Source organism: Capricornis sumatraensis, chromosome 14, assembly GCF_032405125.1.
Source record: "Capricornis sumatraensis isolate serow.1 chromosome 14, serow.2, whole genome shotgun sequence".
Classification (NCBI taxonomy): domain Eukaryota; kingdom Metazoa; phylum Chordata; class Mammalia; order Artiodactyla; family Bovidae; genus Capricornis; species Capricornis sumatraensis.
The window spans coordinates 10015001-10038458 of NC_091082.1; positions in this window are offsets into that span (position 1 = coordinate 10015001).

Consider the following 23458-nt stretch of genomic DNA (forward strand, 5'->3'; position numbering starts at 1 on the left):
GTGATAAAAGCACAGAACCAGAGAGAACAAGCAGAAGAAAGAATGTAAGTCTTTATAACTTTAGAGCTGAAGGAGACCCCAGGGATCAGCGGACAAGTCCATCATTAATAACACCTTCTGATCAACCTTTTCTCTACATCTCTCTACCTTTTGCCAAAGATGATATTCACTTTGATGTTGCAAAGCCTTAGTTTGCTTTTTGTGTTTTCTCTCTTCATAAATGAATGTTCAGTTCCGTTTAGTCGCTCAGTCGTGTCCGACTCTTTGTGACCCCATGAATTGCAGCTCGCCAGGCCTCCCTGTCCATCACCAACTCCCAGAGTTTACTCAGACTCACGTCCATCAAATCAGTGATGCCATCCAGCCATCTCATCCTCTGTAAATGAATGTTAGGTCATCCTTTTGTATAGGCAAATTATTCTGACAAAAAGAATATTATAAATAATGAAAATATAGACAAATTCTCCCAGCTCTAAAATTCTCTTTCTACTCAAACATTTGATACAAGTAATTTAAGGACAATGGAATTCCTCAAGTGCAGAGGAGAACAGAGTTCATTCTTCCACTGGCAGAGAGAAAGAACTGTCTCCCTGCTCAGCCTGGGGGACAGGAGTCACCACGCTCTCGTGAGGGCAAGGCACTCATTGTCCCTCTTTTGAGACAGCTTGGCACTGAAGCCGAAAGCTGACTCCTCTTTCCTGAAAGTCTTGATAGGAAACAATGGGGGTTGTGCTTCCAGATGCCCCACCATCTCCTGAGACCTTTGAGCCTCTAGCAACTAAATTCCAAGCTTTTGCGGGGACTGAGCCAGGGGGACGGGCTGAAGGACCAGAGCCCAGGCAGGACACTCTGCAACAATGACAATGAGTGAGGGATCATGTCCCACATGACTGTTTCCGCTGGCGCCACGTGGGCGTGCCTTGCAGGTGTTACCCGAAAACTGGGTTCACCTCCTGATGGGTGTCAAGCTGAAAGACACAACCAAGCCAAAGACTGGGAGAAGGAAAGATTTATTATTTGCAGCAAGTAAGGAGAACACCACTTCCCAGGTGGCACTAGTGGTAAAAAAAAAAAAAAATGCCTGCCTACGCAGCAGATGTGAGAGATGTGGGTTTGATCCCTGGGTTGGGAAGATCCCCTGCAGGAGGGCTTGGAAACCCATTCCAGTATTCTTGCCTGGAGAACCCATGGACATAGGAACCTGGTGGGCTACATTCCATAGGGCTGCAAAGAGCTGGACACAACTGAAGTGACTGAACACACACAAGGAGAACACAGTCTCTTTCCCAAAGCAATGTCTCCCTAGTAGCAAAACTGGAACTTTTCAGCTAAGAGTACATGCATATTCATGAAGGGGTTTGAGTGGTGTGTACATATTTATGAAGGGGATTGAATAGGAGAATGAAGTATAATTGGGGCCAGTCTACAAGTGCCCAAGCTCCAGATGATTGAAGTTATGAGAGTCCGCAGCAGCAGCATCTTTTGGTTGTCCTTCAGTTGCTCAGACATGTCCAACTCTTTGCGACCCCATGGGCTACAGCACACCAGGCTATCCTGTCCTTCCTTATCTCCTGGAGTTTGCTCAAGCATGGACATGAGTCCATTGAGTCATTGATGCTATCTGACCATCTCATCCTCTGTCGCCCCCTTCTTTTGCCTTCAGTCTTTCCCAGCACCAGGATCTTTTCCAATATGTCAGCTCTTTGCATCAGGTTGCCAAAGTATTAGAGCTTTAGATTCAACATCAGTCCTTCCAATGAATATTCACGGTTGATTTCCCTTAGGATTGACTGGTTTACTCTCCTTGCTATCCAAGGGACTCTCAAGAGTCTTCTCCAGCACCACAGTTTAAAAATCAATTCTTTGGCACTCAGCCTTCTTTATGGTCTAACTCTTAAATCAATATTCAACTACTGGAAAAAATTTGACTATACTACTTTGACTATATGGACCTTTATTGGCAAACTAATGTCTCTGCTTTTTAATATGCTGTTTAGGTTTGGCATAGCTTTTCTTCCAAAGAGCAAGCGTCTTTTAATCTCATGACTGCAGTCACCATCCACTGTGATTTTGGAGCCCAAGAAAATAAAGTCTGTCACTGTTTCCATCATTTCCACATCTATTTGCCATGAAGTGATGGGACCAGATGCCATGATCTTAGTTTTTTGAATGTTGACTTTTAAGCCAGCTTTTTCACTCTCCTCTTTCGCCTTCACCAAGCAACTCTTCAGTTCCTCTTTGGCTTCTGCCATAAGGGTGGTGTCATCTGCATATCTGAGGTCATTGATATTTCTCCTGGCAATCTTGATTCCAGCTTGAGCTTCAGTCAGCCTAGCATTTCACATGGTGAACTCTGCTGATAAGTTAAATAAGCAGGGTGACAATACACAGCCTTGATGTACTCCTTTCCCAATTTGGAACCAGTCTGCCATGTCTGAGTCTAACTGTTCCTTCTTGACCTGAATACAGATTTCTCAGGAGGCAGGGGAGGTGGTCTGATATTCCCATCTCTTGAAGAATTTTCCAGTTTGTTGTGATCTACATAGTCAAAGGCTTTAGCGTAGTCAATGAAGCAGAAGTAAGTGTTTTCCTATCATCTTTTAGGTTCCAGTTGATCTGGTGGTTGAGTACTTGAGGCAGGTTTAAATTCTCCAAAAGAGTTCAAGAAAATGTTTTGGGCTAATTTTTAAAATTGAAACAGAACTAGGCGTCTTTACAACTGATTTATTATCTTTGCTGTTGTTACTTTGGGCTTCCCTGGTAGCTCAGTAGTAAAGAATCAGCTTGCCAGTGCAGGAGATGCAAGAGACGTGAGTTTGATCCCCAGGTTGAAAAGATTCCCTGGAGAAGGAAATGGGACTCATTCTATTATTCTTGCTTATGAAATCCCATGAACAGAGGAGCTTGACAGGCTGCAGTCCACAGGGTCACAAAAGAGCTGGAGAGGATTTAACAACTAAGCAACAACAAAAAATTGTTACATATTTTGCCTGATAACATTCATTTGTTCTTTTCTGCCCTTGTTGTTGTTGTTTTAGTGATAAATTGACTTCCACTAAACCTTGAGCCTCAGTATAGGCTCATTGTAACACATCAAACAAGCTAAATGAAACGCAAAGACACCACGACAGTTCCAAGGCAGACCATAAAGTTCAACAAGTGGGCAATGGCCCAATTCCTAGAAATCCCCTTCCCCAAAATAGCTGGAATACTCCTCCTACTCATTAGCCATGAAATTACCCACGCCTATTAAAACTGACAGCCTCATACCCTAGGACCAGTCTCACCTTCTGAGCTGAACTTCTGAGCTGTGGAGTGTGTTTCTCTCTAAATAAATCCACTTCTTACCTGTCACTGTGTCTTTCACTGAATTCTTTCTGCAACAAGACATCAAGAACCTGAGCTTCATTAAGTCCTAAGATCAGCTGTGTGATCTCAGTTAAAAGAACATGGATTCAAGCCCCAATCCAAACAGGTCAGCTGTGGGTGGTAGATGCTCTAAGATTCAGGGCTTTTCAGTGAGCTTCTGAGAAAAGTTCCTGGTGTCAATATTTTTCAAGAAGAAAAGTCTGTCAAATATGTAGTACGCTGCTGACGTCCAAGCCTATGGGGTAATTTATTAACTTATTTAAATATAATGAGCTCATTGTTCATGCCAGGTGCTGGGTTAGATGCTGCAGGGGCCAAGATGATTAAGATATGGCTTCTACTCACATCTTGGGAAGATGGAAACTTAAGAGCTTTACTTCAAGACAATGAAGTTAAGGTTGCAATTCTTAGGCAAAAAAGAACTCGATAGTTCACAGAATCTAGGAAAGACTAAAAAGTAAGCCATGACCTAGACAGGGACATCTCACGGACAGTTGGAGTCTGCAGTTGAACACTGTCAGAACGGTCTCCCTCTCTCGTCTCTGCTTCTGCCTGTATATCCAACTTATCCTCTCACTAAAGACCAGTCCTAGGACTTCCCTGGCGGTTCAGTGGTTAAGAATCTGCCCGCCAATGCAGGGGACATGCGTGCAACCCATGGTCAGGCACCCAAGAATCCACTTGCTGCAGGGCAACTAAGGCCCTCTGCAGTTACTGAGCCTGCACTCTAGAGCCATGTCCACGTGTAGAGTCTTCTCTTGTGTTGTTGGAAGTGGGTGTTTGCTGTGACCAGTGTGTTCTCTTGGCAAAACACTGTGAGCCTTTGCCCTGCTTCATTTTGTACTCCAAGGGCAAACTTACCTGTTGTTCCAGGTTTCTCTTGACTTGCTACTTTTGCATTTCAATCCCCTATGATGAAAAAGACATCATTTTTGGTGTTAGTTCTAGAAAGGCTTGTGGGTCTTCATAGAACCGTCCGACATCAGCTTCTTTGGGATTAGTGGTTCTTCTTTTGGATTACTGAGATGTTAATGGTTTGCCTTGGAAACAAACTGAGATCATTCTGTCATTTTTGAGACTGCACCCAAGTACTGCATTTTGGACTCTTTTGTTGACTATGAGGGCTGCTCCATTTCTTCTAAGGGATTCTTGCCCACAGCGGTAGATATAATCATCATCTGAATTAAATGTGTCCATTCCCACCCATTTCAGTTCACTGATTCCTGACTGCCTTGCCGTCTCCTGCTTGACCACATTCAATTGACCTTGACTCACAGCTCTATCATTCCAGGTTCTTAAGCAGTATTGTTCTTTACAGCACTGAACTTCACTTTCACCAGCAGACACATCCACCACTGGGCATCATTTTGCTTTGGCTCAGCCTCTTCATTTCTCCTGGAGCTATTTCTGTGCTCTTCCACAGTAGCATATTGGACACCTACTGACCTAGTGGCGTCATCTTTCAGTGTCCTATCTTTTTGCCTTTTCATACTGTTCATGGGGCTCTCAGGGCAAGAATACTGAAGTGGTTTGCCATTCCCTTCTCCAGTGGACCAGCTTTTGTCAGAACTCTCCACCGTGACTGGTCCATCTTGGGTGGCCCTACATGGCATGGCTCATAGCTTCACTGAGTTACACAAGAATGTGACCCCTGTGATCATTTTGGCTCATTTTCTGTGACTGTGGCTTTCATTCTGGAGGCCATGGGACTGTAGTCTTGCTTCTTCTGTGTGCCCTCAATGGATGAGGATAAGAGGCTTGTGCAAGCTTCCTGGTGGGAGGCACAGGCTGCGGGGAAAACTGGGTCTTCCTCTGGTGGGCAGGGACATGCTTAGTAAAACTTTAATCCAATTTTCGGCTGATGTGTGGGGCTGTGCTCCCTGCCTGTTAGTTGTTAAGCCTGAGGCGGCCTAGTCCTAGACCCTGCAGTCTCCATGGTAAGGCCGCAGGCTCTGTGGCAGGGCTAAGGGCAACCTCCTCCGAGAAGACTTATGCCTCCCAGGACTGCTGCTGCCAGAGCCCTGTCCCTGCAGCAGGCCGCTGTCAGCCCAAGCCTCTGCAGGAGGCCCTCAGGCACCGCAGGCAGGGCTGTTCAGTCTCCTGTGGGGTCGCTGCTCCCCTCCCTTGGTCCTGGGGCCCACAAGGCTTTGTATGGCATGCTGCTCGACAACTCATCAACTTATGGAGAGGGGTGGTCAAATTAAGTGCTGCGTGTAAAACACTCAGAACAGTGATGGATGCACAGAAAGATCGCAGTCAGGGTTGGCTGTGTTATTTACATACACAGGATACAAATTCAGCTGCTGTAACTAAGGCCGTGATAATAGTGACTTCACCAAGAGAGAGCTCTAGAATACGCAGTCCAGGACTAAATTTGGCGGCTTCACAGAGCAGCACAGACTCACCCTGCTTTGTCACTCTGCCATGCTCAACATGCGGCCTCCACCTCAAGATATACGCTGATTCCTCCAGCTCCTGCCATCACAGGCACATTCTGGTCAGAGTGAAGTGGGGAAAGGGATGCAGAATACATGCCTTTCCCTTCAGGAAACCACCCTGAAGTGGCGCACATTCCTTCTACTCACATTCCACTGGCTAGAACTTAATCCTAAAGCCACAGCTCGGAGCAAGGGAAGCTGGAAGATGTGATCTGGAGCTGACAAACCAGGTGCCTCATGAGTTGGCATAAGAACTCCTGAAATGCTGAGTTTAATTACTAAAAGAAGGGATGGAGACATTTTTAGGGACAGTCAGCAAAAACAAGACTAGGAGCTGACTGTGGCTCAGATCATGAACTCCTTACTACAAAATTCAGACTTAAATTGAAGAAAGTAGAGGAAACCACTAGACCATTCGGGTATGACCTAAATCAAATCCCTAGGATTATGCAGTGGAAGTGACAAATAGATTCAAGGGATTAGATCTGATAGACAGAGTGCCTGAAGAACTAAGGATGGAGGTTCGTGACATTGTACAAGGAGGCAGTGATCAAGACCATCTGCAAGAAAAAGAAATGCAAAAGGCAAAATGGTTGTCTGAGGAGGCTTTACAAATAGCTGAGAAAAGAAGAGAAGTTAAACGCAAAGGAGAAAAGAAAACATATACCCATATGAAAGCAGAGTTCCAAAGAATAGCAAGGGTAAATCAGAAAGCCTTCCTCACTGATCAATTCAAAGAAATAGAGGAAAACAATAGAATGGGAAAGACTAGAGATGTCTTCAAGAAAATTCAAGATACCAAGATACACTTCATGCAAAGATGAGCACAATAAAGGACAGAGTGGTACAGACCCAACAGAAGCAGAAGATATTAAGAAGAAGAGGCAAGAACACACGAAGAACTATACAAAAAAGATCTTTATGATCCAGATAACAACGATGGTGTGATCACTCACCTAGAGCCAGACATCCTGAAATGTAAAGTCAAGTGGGCCTTAGGAAGCATCACTACAAACAAAGGTCGTGGAGGTGATGGAATTCCAATTGAACTATTTCTAATGCTCAAAGATGATGCTGTGAAAGTGCTACACTCAGTATGCCAGGAAATCTGGAAAAGGTCAGTTTTCATTCCAATCCCAAAAAAAGGCAATGCCAAAGGATGTTCAAACTACCACACAATTGTACTCATCTCACATGCTAGTAAAGTAATGCTCAAAATTCTCCAAACCAGGATTCAACAGTACGTGAACCATGAACTTCCAGATGTTCAAGCTGGATTTAGAAAAGGCAGAGGAACCAGAGATCAAATTGCCAATATCTGTTGGATCATTGAAAAAGCAAGAGAGTTCCAGAAAAACATCTACTTCAGCTTTATTGGCTATGTCAAAGCCTTTAACTGTGTGGATCACAACAAACTATGGAAAATTCTAAAAGAGATGGGAATACCAGACCACTTTATCTGCTTCCTGAGAAATCTGTATGCAGGTCAAGAAGCAACAGTAAGAACCAGACATGACAACAGACTGGTTCCAAATTGGGAAAGAAGTACGTCAAGGCTGTATATTGTCACCCTGCTTATTTAGCTCCTATGCAGAGTACATCATGCAAAATGCCAGGCTAGATGAAGTACAAGCTGGAATCAAGATTGCCGGGAGAAATATCAATCACCTCAGATATGCAGATGACACCACCCTTATGGCAGAAAGTGAAGAGGAACTGAAGAGCCTCTTGATGAAAGTAAAAGAGGAGAGAAAAAACTGGCTTAAAACTCAACATTCAAAAAACTAAGATTATGGTATCTGGTCCCATCACTTCATGGCAAATAGATGGGGAAACAATGGAAACAGTGACAGACTTTATTTTTCAGGGCTCCAAAGTCACTGCAGATGTGACTGCAGCCATAAATTAAGATGCTTGCTCCTTGGAAGAAAAGCTATGACCAACCTAGACAGCATATTATAAAGAGAGGCATTACTTTACGGACAAAGGTCCTTCTAGTCAAAGCATGGTTTTTCTAGTAGTCATGTATAGATGTGAGAGTTGGACTATAAAGAAAGCTGAGTGCTTGGAGAATTGATGCTTTTGAACTGTGGTGTTGGAGAAGACTCTTGAAAGTCCCTTGGACTGCAAGGAGATCCAATCAGTCCATCCTAAAGGAAATCAGTCCTGAATATTCAACGGAAGGACTGATGCTGAAGCTGAAACTCCAACAGTTTGTCCACCTGATGCAAAGAACTGACTTACTGGAAAAACCCTGATGCTGGGAAAGATTGAAGTCAGGAGGAGAAGGGGACGACAGCGGATAAGATGGTTGGATGCCATCACCAACTCAATGGACATGAGTTTGAGTAAACTCCAGAAGTTGGTGCTGGACAGGGAAGCCTGGCATGCTGCAGTCCATGGAGTCACAAAGAGTCAGACGTGACTGAGTGACTGAGCTGAACTTACGGACCATAATCATGCCTTGATAGGCAATTGTTTCTTCTGTTGCATTTCACAGAGCCAGAACGTCCCAGAGTTAGTTCCTGCAAATTCTCTGATCTCTAAAGGTAAAATAGAAATGCGGGAGAGCTTGGGGGTAGTCCGACAGGGACAGAACACTGTGCTGGGGGTTGGGGGAGGTTGCAGTATTCCCTCCCCGCCCACCATGCTCTTCTTGTCTCAGCCTTTGACCACTGAGCTTCTGCATATGCCTCCTTCCCACACACCCCAAACTCTTTTGTTCGCCAGTTCAGCTGACTCATGTCCAGACTTCTTTCTCTCTCTCTTTTTTTTTTGAATTTCATTCTTTCTTTTTCTTCCAGTTTTGTTGAGATATAGATGACATACAGCACTATGTAAGTTTAAGGTATACAGCATACTAATCTGACTTACATACATTATGAAATGATTGTCACAATAACTTTAGTGAACATCCTTCATCTCAAATAGACACAAGATTAAAGAAATAGGAAAAAACATATATTTTTCCTTGTAATGAAAACTCTTAGGATTTCCTCTTTTAACTTTCATATATAGCATGCTGCTGCTGCTGCTGCTGCTGCTAAGTCGCTTCAGCCATGTCCAACTCTGTGCGACCCCATAGATGGCAGCCCACCAGGCTCCGCCGTCCCTGGGATTCTCCAGGCAAGAACACTGGAGTGGGTTGCCATTTCCTTCTCCAATGCATGAAAGTGAAAAGTGAAAGTGAAGTTGCTCAGTCGTGTCCAACTCTTAGCGATCCCATGGACTACAGCCTACCAGGCTCAACTGTCCATGGGATTTTCCAGGCAAGTGTACTGGAGAGGGGTGCCATTGCCTTCTCCATCATACTACAGTGTTAATCATATCGATCATGTTGTACATTGCATCACTATTATGTATTTATCTCTTTTTTAAAATTAATTTATTTTTAATTGAAGGATAATTACCTTACAAAATTTTGTTGTTTTCTGTCAAACCTCAACATGAATCAGCCATAGGTATTCATATGTCCCCTCCCTTTTGAAACTCCCTCCCATCTCCCTCCCATTCCACCCCTTTAGGTTGATACAGAGCCCCTGTTTGAGTTTCCTGAGACATACAGCAAATTCCGATTGGCTATCTATCTTTTATCTACATGGTAAGTGAAAGAGGAGAGTGAAAAAGTTGGCTTAAAAAAAAACCTAAGTTCATGGCATCCAGTCCCATCACTTCAAGGCAAATAGATGGAGAAACAGTGGAAACAGTGGCAGACTTTATTCTTTTGGGCTCCAAAATCACTGCAGATGGTCACTATAGCCAGGAAATTAAAAGACACTTACTCCTTAGAAGGAAAGTTATGACCAACCTAGACAGCATATTAAAAAGCAGAGACATTACTTTGCCAACAAAGGTCCATCTAGTCAAGGCTATGGTTTTTCCAGTAGTCATCTATGGATGTAAAAGTTGGACTATAAAGCAAGCTGAGTGCCAAAGAATTGATTCTTTTGAACTGTTGTGTTGGAGTCCCTTGGACTGCAAGGAGATCCAACCAGTCCATCCTAAAGGAAATCAGTTCTGAACTTTCATTGGAAGGGCTGATGTTGAAGCTGAAACTCCAATACTTTGGCCACCTGATGCAAAGAACTGACTCATTGGAAAAGACCCTGATGCTGGGAAAGATTGAAAGCGGGAGGAGAAGGGGGCGACAGAGGATGAGATGGTTGGATGGCATCACCTACTCAGTGGACATGAGTCTGAGCAGACTCCAGGAGCTGGTGATGGACAGGGAGGCAGGGCGTGCTGCGGTCCATGAGGTCACAAAGAGTCAGATACGACTGAGCTACTGAACGAAACTAAACTGAATATACGTTTCCATGTTACTCTCTCCATACATCTCACCCTCTCCTTCCCTCTCCCCATGTCCATAAGTCTATTCTCTATGTCTGCTTCTCCATTGCTGCCCTGCAAATAAATTCTTCAGTTCCATTTTTCTAGATTCCGTACATATGCGTTAGTATACCATATTTATCTTTCTCTTTCTGATTCACTTCACTCTGTATAATAGGCTCTAGGTTCATCCACCTCATTATAACTGACTCAAATGGGTTCCTTTTGAGTTACTAGCTGAGTGATACTCCATTGTGTGTATGTACCACAACTTCTTTATCCATTCATCTGTCGATGGACATCCAGGTTGCTTCCATGTTCTAGCTATTGTAAATAGTGCTCCAGTGAACAATGGGATACATGTGTCTTTTTCAATTTTGGTTTCTTCAGAGTATATGCCTAGGAGTGGGATTGCTGGGTCATATGGTGGCTTTGTTCCTAGTTTTTTAAGGAATCTCCATACCATCTTCCAGAGTGGCTGTATCAGTTTACACCCCACCAACAGTGCAAGAGTGTTCCCTTTTCTCCACAGCCTCTCCAGCATTTATTGTTTGTAGACTTTTGGTGAGGGCCATTCTGACCGGTGTGAGGTGATATCTCATTGCGGTTTTGATCTGCATTTCTCTAATAATGAGCGATGTTGAGCATCTTCTCATGTGTTTGTTAGCCATCTGTATGTCTTCTTTGGAGAAATGTCTGTTTGGGTCTTTTGCCCACTTTTTGATTGGGTTGTTTGTTTTTCTGGTATTGAGTTGTATGAGGTGCTTGTATATTTTGGAAATTAGTCCTTTGTCAGTCGTTTCATTGGCTATTATTTTCCTCCATTCTGAGTGCTGTCTTTTCACCTTGCTTATAGTTTCCTTTGTTGTGCAAAATATTTTAAGTTTACTTTTGTTTTTTATTTCCATTACTCTAGGAGGTGGGTCACAGAGGATCTTGCTTTGATTTAGTTCATCGAGTATTCTGCCTATATTTTCCTCTAAGAGTTTTAAAGTTTCTGGTCTTACCTTTAGGTCTTTAATCCATTTCGAGTTTATCTTTGTGTATGGTGTTAGTAAGTGTTCTAATTTCATTCTTTTACAGGTAGCTGTCCAGTTTTCCCAGCACCATTCACTGAAGAGGCTGTTTTTGCCCCATTGTATATTCTTGCCTCCTTTGTCAAAAATAAGGTACCCATAGGTGCATGGGTTTCTTTCTGGGTTTTCTATCTTTTTCCATCTATATTTCTGTTTCTGTGCCAGTATCATACTGTCTTGATGACTGTTGCTTTGTAGTATAACCTGAAGTCAGGAAGGTTGATTCCTCCAGCTTGATTCTTCTTTTTCAAGATTACTTTGGCTATTTGGGGTCTTTTGTGTTTCCATATGAATTATGAAACTTTTTGTTCTATTTCTGTGAAAAATGCCATTGGTAATTTGATAGGGATTGTATTGAATCTCTAGATAGCATTTAGTAGCATAGTCATTTTTACAATATTGATTCTTCCTACCCCGGAACATGGAATAACTCTTCATCTGTTAATGTCATCTTTGATTTCTTTCATCAGTGTCTTATAATTTTCTGTGCACAGTTCTTTTGTCTCCTCAGGTAAATTTATTTCTAGATATTTTATTCTTTTTGTTGCTATGGTGAAAGGGATTGATTCCTTAATTTCTCTTTCTGACTTTTCATTGTTAGTATATAGGAATGCAAGTGATTTCTGTGTATCAATTTTGTATCCTGTGACTTTGCTAAATTCACTGATTAGCTCTAGTGATTTTCTGATACTATCTTTAGGGTTTTCTATATATGATATCATGTCATCTGCAAACAGTGAAAGCTTTGCTTCTTTTCTGATCTGGATTCCTTTTTTTTCTTTTTCTTCTCTGATTGCTGTAGCAAGGACTTCCAAAGCTACATTGAGTAATAGTGGTGAAAATGGACACTGTTGTCTTGTTCCTGATCTTAAGGGGAATGCTTTCAGGTTTTCCCCATTGAAAATAATGTTTGCTGTTAGTCTTATCATATATGGCATTTACTGTGTTGAGGTAAGTTCCTTCTATGCCCATTTTTTGAGGAGTTTTAATCATAAATGGGTGTTGATCTTTGTCAAAGGCTTTTTCTACATCTATTGAGATTATCATGTCATTTATATCCTTCAATTTTTTTAATATGGTGTATCACATTGATTGATTTGTATACAGTGAAGAATCCTTGCATCCCTGGAATAAATCCAACTTGATCATGGTGTATGAGCTTTTTAGCTGTTTGCTAAAATTTTGTTAAGGATTTTTGTACCCACGTTCAACAGTGATATTGGACTGTAGCTTTCTTTTTGTATGTTGTCTTTGTCTGGTTTTGGTATCAGGGTGACGGTGACCTCATAGAATGAGTTCAGAAGTGTTCTTTCCTCTGCAATTTTTTGAAAGCATTTTAGAAGGATGGGCATTAGATCTTCTCTAAATGTTTGATAGAATTCTCCTGTGAAGCCATGTAGTTCTGGGCTTTTGTTTTTGGGGAAATTTTTTATCACAGCTTCAATTTCAGTGCTTGTAATTGGATTGTTCAAATTTCTACTTCTTGCTTCAGTCTTGGAATATTGAACTTTTCTAAGAATCTGTCCATTTCTTCCAGGTTATCCATTTTCTTGTCATATCATTGTTCATAATAGTCTCTTATAATCTTTTGTATTTCTGCGTTGTCTGTTGTAACCCCTCCTTTTTCATTTCTAATTTTGTTGATTTGATTCTTCTCTCTTTTTCTAGATGAGTCTGGCTAAAGGCTTGTCAATTTTGTTTATCTTCTCAAGGAACCAGCTTTTTTTTTTATTAATCTTTGCTATTGTTTCTTTCATTTCTTTTTCATTTATTTCTGCTCAGATGTTTATCATTTCTTTCCTTCTGCTAATTTTTGGGGGGTTTTTGGTTCTTCTTTTTCCAGTTGTTTTAGGTGTAAAGTTAGGTTGTCTATTCTATATTTTTTCTTAATTCTTGAGGTAGGATTGTATTGCTATAAACTTCCATCTTAGAATTGCTTTTGCTGCATCCCATAGGTTTTGAGTTGTCAAATTCTCATTGTCATTTGTTTCTAGAAGTTTTTTGATTTCCCTTTTGATTTCTTCAGTGACCTGTTGGTTATTTAGAAACGTACTGTTTAATCTCCATGTTTTTGTGGTTTTTACAGTTTTTTTTTTTCTTGTAATTGATATTTAGTCTCATAGCGTTGTGGTTGGGAAACATGCTTGATATGATTTCAGTTTTCTTAAATTTACTGAGGTTTGATTTGTGACCCAAGATGTCATCTTTCCTGAAGAATGTTCCTTGTGCACTTGAGAAGAAGGTGGATTCTTCTGCATTTGGATAGAATGTCCTGAAGATATCAGGGAGATCCATCTCATCTAACATATCACTTAAGATTGTGTTTCCTTATTAATTTTCTGGGTTGATGATCTGTCCATCGGTGTGAGTGAGGTGTTAAAGTCTCCTACTATTACTGTGTTACTGTCAATTTCTCCTTTTATGTCTGTTAGTGTTTGTCTTATGTATTGAGGTGCTCTCATGTTGGGTACATAGATATTTGCAATTGTTATTTCTTCCTTTTGGATTGATCCCTTGGTCGTTATGCAGTGTCCTTCCTTATCTTGTAATCTTCTTTATTTTAAGGTCTATTTTGTCTGATATGAGGATTGCTACTCCAGCTTTCTTTTGCTTCCCATTTTCATGGAATATATTTTTCCATCCTTTCACTTTCAGTCTATATGTGTCTTTAGGTCTGAACTGGGTTTCTTGTAGACAGCATTATATATGGGTCTTGTTTTCGTATCCATTCAGCCAATCTGTGTCTTTTGGTTGGAGCATTTAATCCATTTACATTTAAAGTAATTATTGATATATATGTTCCTATTGCCACTTTCTTAATTGTTTGGGGTTTGATTTTGTAGATCTTTTTCTTCTCTTTTACTTCTTGACTATGTAAGTCCCTTCAACATCTGTCATAAAGCTGGTTTGGTGGTACTGAATTCTCTGAACTTCTTTTGTCTGAAAAGCTTTTGATTTCTCCATCAATTTTGAATGAGATCCTTGCCAGGTACAGTAATCTTGGTTGTAGATTTTTCCCTTTCAGTACTTTAAATATATCCTGCCATTCCCTTCTGGCCTGCAGAGTTTCTGCTGGAAGATCAGCTGTATGGGGTTTCCCTTGTACGTTACTTTTGCTTTTCCCTTGCTGCTTTTAATATTCTTCTTTGTGTTTAGTCTTTGTTAGTTTGATTACTGTGTGTCTTGGCGTGTTTCTCCTTGGGATAAACCCAAGGGTTCATCCTGTATGGGACTCTCTGCACCTCTTGGACTTGATTGACTATTTCCTTTCCCATGTTGGAGAAATTTTCAACTATAATCTCTTCAAATTTTTTCTCATACCCTTTCTTTTTCTCTTCTTCTTCTGGGATCCCTATAATTCAAATGGTGGTGCATTTGATATTGTCCCAGAGGTCTCTGAGACTATCCTCAGTTCTTGTCATTCTTTTTACTTTATTCTGCTCTTCAGAAGTTATTTCCACCATTTCGTCTTCCAGCTCACTGATTCATTCTTCTGCTTCAGATATTCTGCTGTTGATTCCTTCTAGAGTATTTTTAATTTCAGTAGTTGTTTTGTTTGTCTCTGTATGTTTATTCTTTAATTCTTCTAGGTCTCTGTTAATTGACTCTTGCATTTTCTCCATTCTGTTTTCAAGATTTTATTTTTAATCATCTTTATTATCCTTATTCTGAATTCATTTTCAGGTAGTTTGTCTATTTCTTCTTCATTTATTTCGACTTCTGTATTTCTAGCTTATTCCTTCATTTGTGCAGTATTTCTCTGCCTTTTCACTGTGGGGTTTTTTTTTTTTTCCAACTTACTGTGTTTGAGGTATCATTTTCCCAGGCTTCAAGGTTGAATTTTTTCTTTCTTTTGGTTTCTGCCCTCATAAAGTTGGTGCAGTGATTGTGTAAGCTTTATATGGGGTGAAACTTGTGCTGAGTTATTTTTTGTTTTTTGTTTTTTTTCCTCTAATGGGCAAGGCTGCGTGAGGTGGTGCTCCTGTCTGCTGATGACTGGGTTTGTATTTTTGTCTTGTTTGTTGTTTAGATGAGGCGTGCTGCACAGGGTGCTACTGGTGGATGGGTGATGCTGGGTCTTATATTCCAGTGGTTTCCTTTGTGTGAGTTCTCGTATCTGATCCTCCCGAGGGTTAGTTCTCTGGTATCTAGGGTCTTGGAGTCAGTGCTCCCACTCCAAAGGATCAGGGTTTGATCTCTGGTCAGGAACAAAGATTCCACAAGTGGTTTGTTATGGCATTAAGTGAGATTAAAACAAATACCCAAAGACAAGAAACCAAAGATGAACCCCAGACAAATGGCAGTTACAAAATCAGGCAAATAATAATTAAAATAATGGAATATACACACATACATATACACACTAAAATCAGAACAGTCCAACAAAATAAAGTACAATAGATTGACCAGGTGAACAAAGGAAACCAAAGATTACATCTACCAGTTAAGAACGAAACTAACTAAAGCACAAAGTTGGAAACAAAACTAAAGCAAGGTGCCAAGTGGGGAATAAAGCATGAAAACAAAACTAATAAATATGTTGAGAGAAAAGAAAAGAAAGAATAGATATGCAAAGTTAAGTAGAGTTAGATAAAGAAGACATATACATTAAAGATTAACTGCAAGGACATAAAAACAGTAGGAAAAACAAAGGAATAAATGTAGAAAAAATAATCATAGGTCTTTTAGAAAATAAAATTTAAAAAAGAGAAAAGAAAAAAAAGGAAAGAGAGAGAGAGAGGAAAAAAAGGAAAACTCCATAGAACTGCAAAAGCCCAATGGAGAGGTTTATAACAACACTAAAAAGTGTGATTAAAAAAAAAAAACCAAACTCCAAACCTGAATTAGATTTCATGGTGCCAATAAAATCGACAACTACAGCAGAGAGGGATAAAAAGAAAAGAAAAATCCAAAAGAAACGACAGAACAAGTCAAAACATAAGAATAATAAATGTTTCTCTGAGTCACTGCTGTCAGGGTCCTTTTCCTCACTGGGAGTCACAGTCCACCTCACCTCCCTAGGATGCCCTCCTACACTGTGCTGGTCTCTGGACCTGCTGTGGGGGGCAGCGAAGATTTTAAGCTGGCCTAATCCTGTGTGTTCTTGCCTCCAGTGCCCACAGCTATCAGAACTAGTGCGTCTTCTTTTGTGGGAGCTCTCAGTGGCCTTTTATATATTCCATAGATACAGAGTCTGCCTAGTTGATTGTGTGGATTTAATGTGCAGCTTGTACAGCTGGTGGGAAGGTGTTGGATCTTCTTCCAACCACACCACCCCTGGGTTTCAATTGTGGTTTTATTTCCACCTCTGTTTTGTGGGTCGTCCACTGGGGTTTGCTCCTGCAGCTGCCCTGGAGCACTTGGGTCTGCCCCTGTGACCAGGTGTGGAGGTGGTGCAGCTGCTTGGGTCGCAGGGGTTCTGGCAGCACCAGGTACTCAGGGGAGTTGGCTGCTAGGGCAGCAGGAAATATAGTGCTCTAGGAGGGCATGGCAACCAGTAGAGGCCAATACACTCAAGTGTTCTTGCCTGGAGAACCCCCCTCCCTGACAGAGATGCCTGGCAGGGCACAGTCCACAGGGTCATAAAGGGTCAGACACGACCGAAGTGACCCTGCGCGCATAGATGCAAGACTTTTTGCCTGTGGCAGCTCTGCCCCAGTGAGAGGTGAGCGTGAAGGTGGTGCAGCTGCTTGGCTTGTGGGGACCCTGGTGGCGCCAAGTGTGCAGGGACACGGACTGCCTCAGCTGCAGGAGTTATGCCTTATCAGAGTCTTTTTTCAAGCCTCCTGTAGCTGGCGGTCAGAAGGCCTCTTTGGCCAGTCTTTCTCCATAGCTCCACCCATTCAGACACTTAGAGGGCTCCCTTGCCTGGGGTCCTTCTCTGTTGTTAGTGTGTCAGGCACATAGAGGGGCCCCCTTGGCTGAGGTCCTTCTCTGTAGATCGGCACATCAGGCACTTAAAGGAGCACCCTGGGTGGGGTCCTGCTCTGTAGTTCAGTGTGTCAGTGTCTGATGGGCCAGCCTCTCTACTGTTCAGCTGCTGATGCTGGTGTGTGGAGAGAGAGAGGCTATGGGGATGGCTCCACCCCCCTGGGTGACTCAGCAGTATCACCTTGCTTCCGTGGCTGCCTGACTTTCCTTCACAGGCATTTCCCACCACAATCTCCTCCCTCACATCCCTTCAGTCCACCTCTCTACAGACAACAGTAGCCCTCGCCCTGGGATTGCTCAACAATCCCTAAACTCCAGCTCCCAGCCCCTGGGCTTTTCAGGGGACCAGCATTCCTGTCCAGCATATGTATGGCTGCTGCAAGGACTGTCTGATTCTCATTCCATGTAGGCTGCCGCAGATCAGCCGTTTCACTCTCAGCCTCAAATGTTTCTCCTCTGACCCAGACAATTGCCCCATGCGGGGATGGGACCCCTGCCTCAGTTCCCCCACCCGCCGAGGGCAGGTCCAGTCTTACTAACACTCCTGCTTTTCCCCCTGGCTCCTTCATCCTCCCGAGTTTTGTGTGGGTCTATGCATTCTTTTCCGCTGGTCAGGTCCTCCTGTCCACTCTCAGCCGGTGTTCCGCGTGCACATCTGTGTCTGAAGGTGTAGTCCTGATGTATCCACAGAGAGATGTACTCCACGTCCACCTACTCCTCCACCGTCTTGTTCTCCTCTCTCTCTCTCTCTTTTTTTTTTTTTTTACCACACTACAAAGTTTGCGGGATCTTAGGTCCCAACCAGGGATTGAAGCTGGGCCCTGATTGTAGAAGTGTGGAGTCCTAACCACCGGGGAATTTCCTGAATTTATCTTATATCTGGGAGTTTATACCTTTTGACGGCCTTCAATCAATTCTCCTCTCCCCACCCCTGGCAACCACAAATCTGATCTCTTTTTCTATAAGTTTGCTCGTTTTTGAAATGTAATTGACCTACAGTTACACTTTGTTCCTGGTACATGACATAATAAGTCAGTATTTCTATACATTTCAAAATGATTACCATGTAAATCTCCTCTTTCTTTTCCCACACTGGGTGTGCCCAGTCCCACCATACTGCTAGAGAATCCAGGAGTCCAAAATGGCAACCCAGATACTCCAAAGGTAATATTGCAATCGCCCCTTGGGAAGAGCCCGTTTCCTCAGTTAATGAGACATGAAAACTGGAATCCCCAGCAGTTGGCCCCAGAGGATCCCCCAGAGACAGAGCGCCCTCCTCATCACGGTCACACACACTTCCTTCCTCTTACCCAGGATGAAGGAAGACAGAAGGAGGGAGCATTGAGCTGGGCCCCCACACATTTTGAGAGACAGCTGGCCTTACATAGAGCAAGTCATTCCCTTTTGGCCTTCCCTCCTGGCCCAGGACAGTGACCACTTTATCATACACATTTCCCTTCCACAGTCACCCCCTTCCAATACCTCAGCACCAGCTAATAAAGTCTTCCTTGCCCCTAGCAAGCCTTCTCCCTGAAGAAGTGTACCCCACCTTTCTGGCTGGAGCCAGCCAGGGCTGAGTGATCCTTCTTCCCAAGCCATGCCTTCTTAATATCCCTCTGAAAGAAGAAAGCTAACAACCCTTGTTCTGCTTTGGTGAGCTGGCCCTGCTTTTTCCAGTCACAAGGGCAGTCTGAGACTAAATTTTCCATCCAGGGAGAAAGGCGGGAGTCATGGCGAGCTAGGGAGAAGGGAGGGAGCAAGGGGTGGCCACAAGGCTAGTCCCACCTCCTGCTTTCTTTGGTTTGAATTAGTAGGTACCTTAAGCAACGAAAGATGCAGCCTAGTTCTGAGAGGCCAGGCACAGCCTGGGGAGAAAGGCAGAAAGAGAACACATTTCTATTTAATGGAAAACAGGTTTGAGAGGTGGGAAATGAGAATTACAGAGGAATGAAACCCCAGAAATCCAAGCAGAGCACCTGGCAGCCTGCCCAGTAGGACCTCCCACGACGGCCTGCCCACCATCCCACCCAGTTCCTCGGCCGCAGGGTTGCATCTTCGGATGCACAGCCCTCTCACTGTGCATTTTCCATCCAGTTCTCTCCAGGGCCCTGTGAGGCAGGCTGATGGGAATCACCAGCCTGCTAGGTCAAGGAGAATCCTAAGATTCTGACAGATTATATATGGTTGCTCAAGGTCAGCAGCAAAAGGGAGAAAGAGCACTGGGGGGTTGAGATGTATCTACAATAATGGCATTATCCGGTCCCTCCAGCCTGCAAGGGATTTGCAAGTATTTTCTTAAGTTATGAATCAGTACAAAGTCTTTGCCTATATTTCAGTTCAGTCACTCAGTTGTGTACAACTCTGCGACCCCATGGACTGCAGCACGCCAGGCTTCCCTGTCCATCACCAACTCCCGGAGCTTGCTCAAACTCATCTCCATTGAGTCAGCGATGCCTTCGAACCATCTCATCCTCTGTCATCCCTTCTCCTCCTGCCTTCAATCTTTCCAGCATCAGGGTCTTTTCCAATGAGTCAGCTCTTCACATCAGGTAGCAAAAGTATTGGAGTTTCAGCTTCAGCATCAGTTCTTCCAATGAATATTCAGGACTGATTTCCTTTAGGATTGACTGGTTGGATGTCTTTGCTGTCCAAGGGACTCTCAAGAATCTTCTCCAACACCACAGTTCAAAGGCATCAATTCTTCGGTGCTCAGCTTTCTTTATAGTCCAACTCTCACATCCATACATGACCACGGGAAAAACCATACCTTTGACTAGATGGACCTTTGTTGGTAAAGTAATGTCTCTGCTTTTTAATATGCTGTCCAGGTTGGTCACAGCTTTTCTTCCAAGGAGCAAGCATCTTTTAATTTCATGGCTGCAGTCACCCTCTGCTGTGATTTTGGAGCCCCCCAAAATAAAGTCTGTCACTGTTTCCATTGTTTCCCCATCTATTTGCCATGAAGTGATGGGACCAGATGCCATGATCTTTGTTTTCTGAATGTTGAATTTTAAGCCAACTTTTTCACTCTCCTCTTTCACTTTCATCAAGAGGGTCTTTAGTTCTTCTTTGCTTTCTGCCATAAGGGTGGTGTCATCTGCATATCTGAAGTTATTGATATTTCTCCCAGCAATCTTGATTCCAGCTTGTGCTTCATCCAGCCTGGCATTTCGCATGATGTACTCTGCATATAAGTTAAATAAGCAGGGTAACAATATACCGCCTTGACGTATTCCTTTCCCCATTTGGAACCAGTATGTTGTTCTGTGTCCAGTTCTAACTGTTGCTTCTTGACCTGCATACAGATTTCTCAGGAGGAAGGTCAGGTGCAAACACCCTCTTCCAACAACACAAGAGAAGACTCTACACATGGACATCACCAGATGGTCAACACCGAAATCAGATTGATTACATTCTTTGAAGCCAAAGATGGAGAAGCTCTATACAGTCAGCAAAAACAAGATTGGGAGCAGACTGTGGCTCAGATCATGAACACCTTATTGCTAAATTCAGACTTAAATTGAAGAAAGTAGGGGAAACCACTAGATCATTCAGATATGACCTAAATCAAATCCCTTACAATTATACAATGTAAGTGAGAAATAGATTCAAGGGCCTAGGTCTGATAGACAGAGTGCCTGAAGAACTACGGATGGAGGTTCGTGACATTGTACAGGAGGCAGTGATCAAGACCATCCCCAAGAAGAAGAAATACAAAAAGGCAAAATGGTTGTCTGAGGAGGTCTTACAAATAGCTGAGAAAAGAAGAGAAGCTAAAGGCAAAGGAGAAAAGGTAAGATATAACCATTTGAATGCAGAGTTCCAAAGAATAGCAAAGAGAGTTAAGAAAGCCTTCCTCAGTGATTAATTCAAAGAAATAGAGGGAAACAACAGAATGGGAAAGACTAGAGATCTCTTCAAGAAAATTAAAGATAACAAGGGAACATTTCACGCAAAGATGAGCACAATAAAGGACAGAAATGGTATGGACTTAAGAGAAGCAGAAGATATTAAGAAGAGGTGGCAAGAATATACAGAAGAACTATACAAAAAAGATCTTTATGACCCAAATAACCATGATGGTGTGATCACTCTCCTAGAGCCAGACATCCTGGAATGCAAAGTCAAGTGGGCCTTAAGAGGCATCACTACAAAGAAAGGTCATGGAGGTGATGGAATTCCAGTTGAGCTATTGCAAATCCTGAAAGATGATGCTGTTAAAGTGCTGCACTCAGTATGCCAGCAAATTCGGAATACTCAGCAGTGGCCACAGGACTGGAAAAGGTCAGTTTTCAATCCAATCCCAAAGAAGGCGATTTCAAAGGATTTTCAAACTACTGCACAATTGCACTTATCTCACATGCTAGCAAAGTAATGCTCAAAATTCCCCAAGCCAGGATTCAACAGTACCTGAACCATGAACTTCCAGATGTTCAAGCTGGATTTAGAAAAGGCAGAGGAATCAGAGATCAAATTGCCAACCTCTTTTGGATCATTGAAAAAGCAAGAGAGTTCCAGAAAAAACATCTACTTTTGCTTTGTTGCCTATATTTAGATGTAATGAAATAACTTTGTCTTTTTTAAAACTGAGATGGGTTGTGTTTTTTTTAAGGTAGCTGAAGGTCACCTATTCATGCATCATGCATTTAAAGCTGTATGGAGAATTACACAATTACACAACTATCCCGCAACTGCACAGCAGCCCAGAGAAAATTCATCTTTCTCTTTTTAACCACTAGTGGAGAGAGTGTCCCTTCCTCAGTTTAGAAGACGAGTAAACCTCTCCCTCTTCCCCAATTATACTCTCTGTGTTGTATTTGCTATTAGGAGAAGCATTGGTGGGCTTCCTTGATGGTACAGTGGGTACGTATCCACCTGCCAGTGCAGGGGACATCGGTTCAATCTGTGGCCCAGGAAAATTCCACAAACCATGGACCAGCTAAGCCACTGAGCGTCTGTGCTGCAAGTCCTGAAGCCCGCAGACCTAGAGGCTGTGCGCCCTAATGAGAGAAGCCACACAGGAGAAGCCTGCGCACTGCAGCGAAGAGCAGCCCTGCGCACCACAACTAGAGAAAGCCCGTGCGCAGCAGCAAAGACCTGGTGCTGCCAAAAATAAACAAACACATAAACATTTCCTTAAAAAAAGAGAGAAGCACTGGTCCTAATATAGCAGTCAAGGAAATCAACCAGACATATTAAGAAAATGCAAACCAGGACTTTCATCTGCAAGACATGAAACAGCTCCTTTTCTTTTTAGCCCCTTTGCATTCGCTTTCAGTGTCTGCATGTGGGGGCCAACTAGGAGCCAGGCACTGTGCTGGGTGCAAGGGCTGAAGACTTTAATAAGACCTTGCTCCTGACCACAAAGAGATGAGATGGAGAACGTGATCATATCTGTATAAAATAGTAGAATTATGTACCAATGATGTGGGAACCCAGAGGAGAGGCGCTTGGCCCAGGAGCTGGACTGGGAGTTCATGGAAGATTTCCAGGAGAAAAAAAAAAAACAACTGAGCAGGGTCTTAAAGGATGAGTGAGAACTTGGGGAGGGGATTGCAGGAGGTGGGGTGCAGAGTCCACCAGAATCAGGAACAGCATGAAGATGGCATGGAGGCGTGAACTAGCAGGCAGGAGATGAGCCTGGAGATTTGGGTAGGGATGAAGTTGAGGAGGGACTGCTAAGAGTTTGCCTGTTATCCTGCAGGCAATGGTGTTTTTAAGATGAAGAGTGGTTTGGTCACCTTGAACATGGCTGTTCCTGGTTGCACCCAGGGCCTGGCAGGCTGGAGGGAGGGAGGCTGTGAGGAGCTTGAGGGAAAGAGATGGAGGATGCTGTCAATTGGAGTAAAAGTGAGAGAGCAGGTCTGAGAAACATCTGCATGTGTGTGTGTGTGTGGGTGTATGTGGGTGTGTGTGTATGTGTGGGTGTATGTGGGTGTGTGTGTATGTGTGTGTGTGTGTATGCACACACACGCACACACACTCAGTCACTCAGTCATGTCCATCTCTGCAACCTCATGGACTGTAGCCTGCCAGGCTCCTCTGTCCTCGAGGTTAATTAATCAATATCATATGGATAGGAGGGCAACTGTAAGGAGAAGGATAAGTGTCGCCTGCAAACAGGGTTCAACGGACTTCCCTGGTGGTCCAGTGGCTTAGACTCCACTCTCACAATGCGGGGGACCCAGGTTTGATCCCTGGTCAAGGAACAGTTCCCACATGCTTCAACTAAGAATTCGAGTGCTGAAACTAAAATATTCTGCATGCTGCAACTAAAGATCCTACGCGCCACAGCTACAGATTCCTCATGCCTCA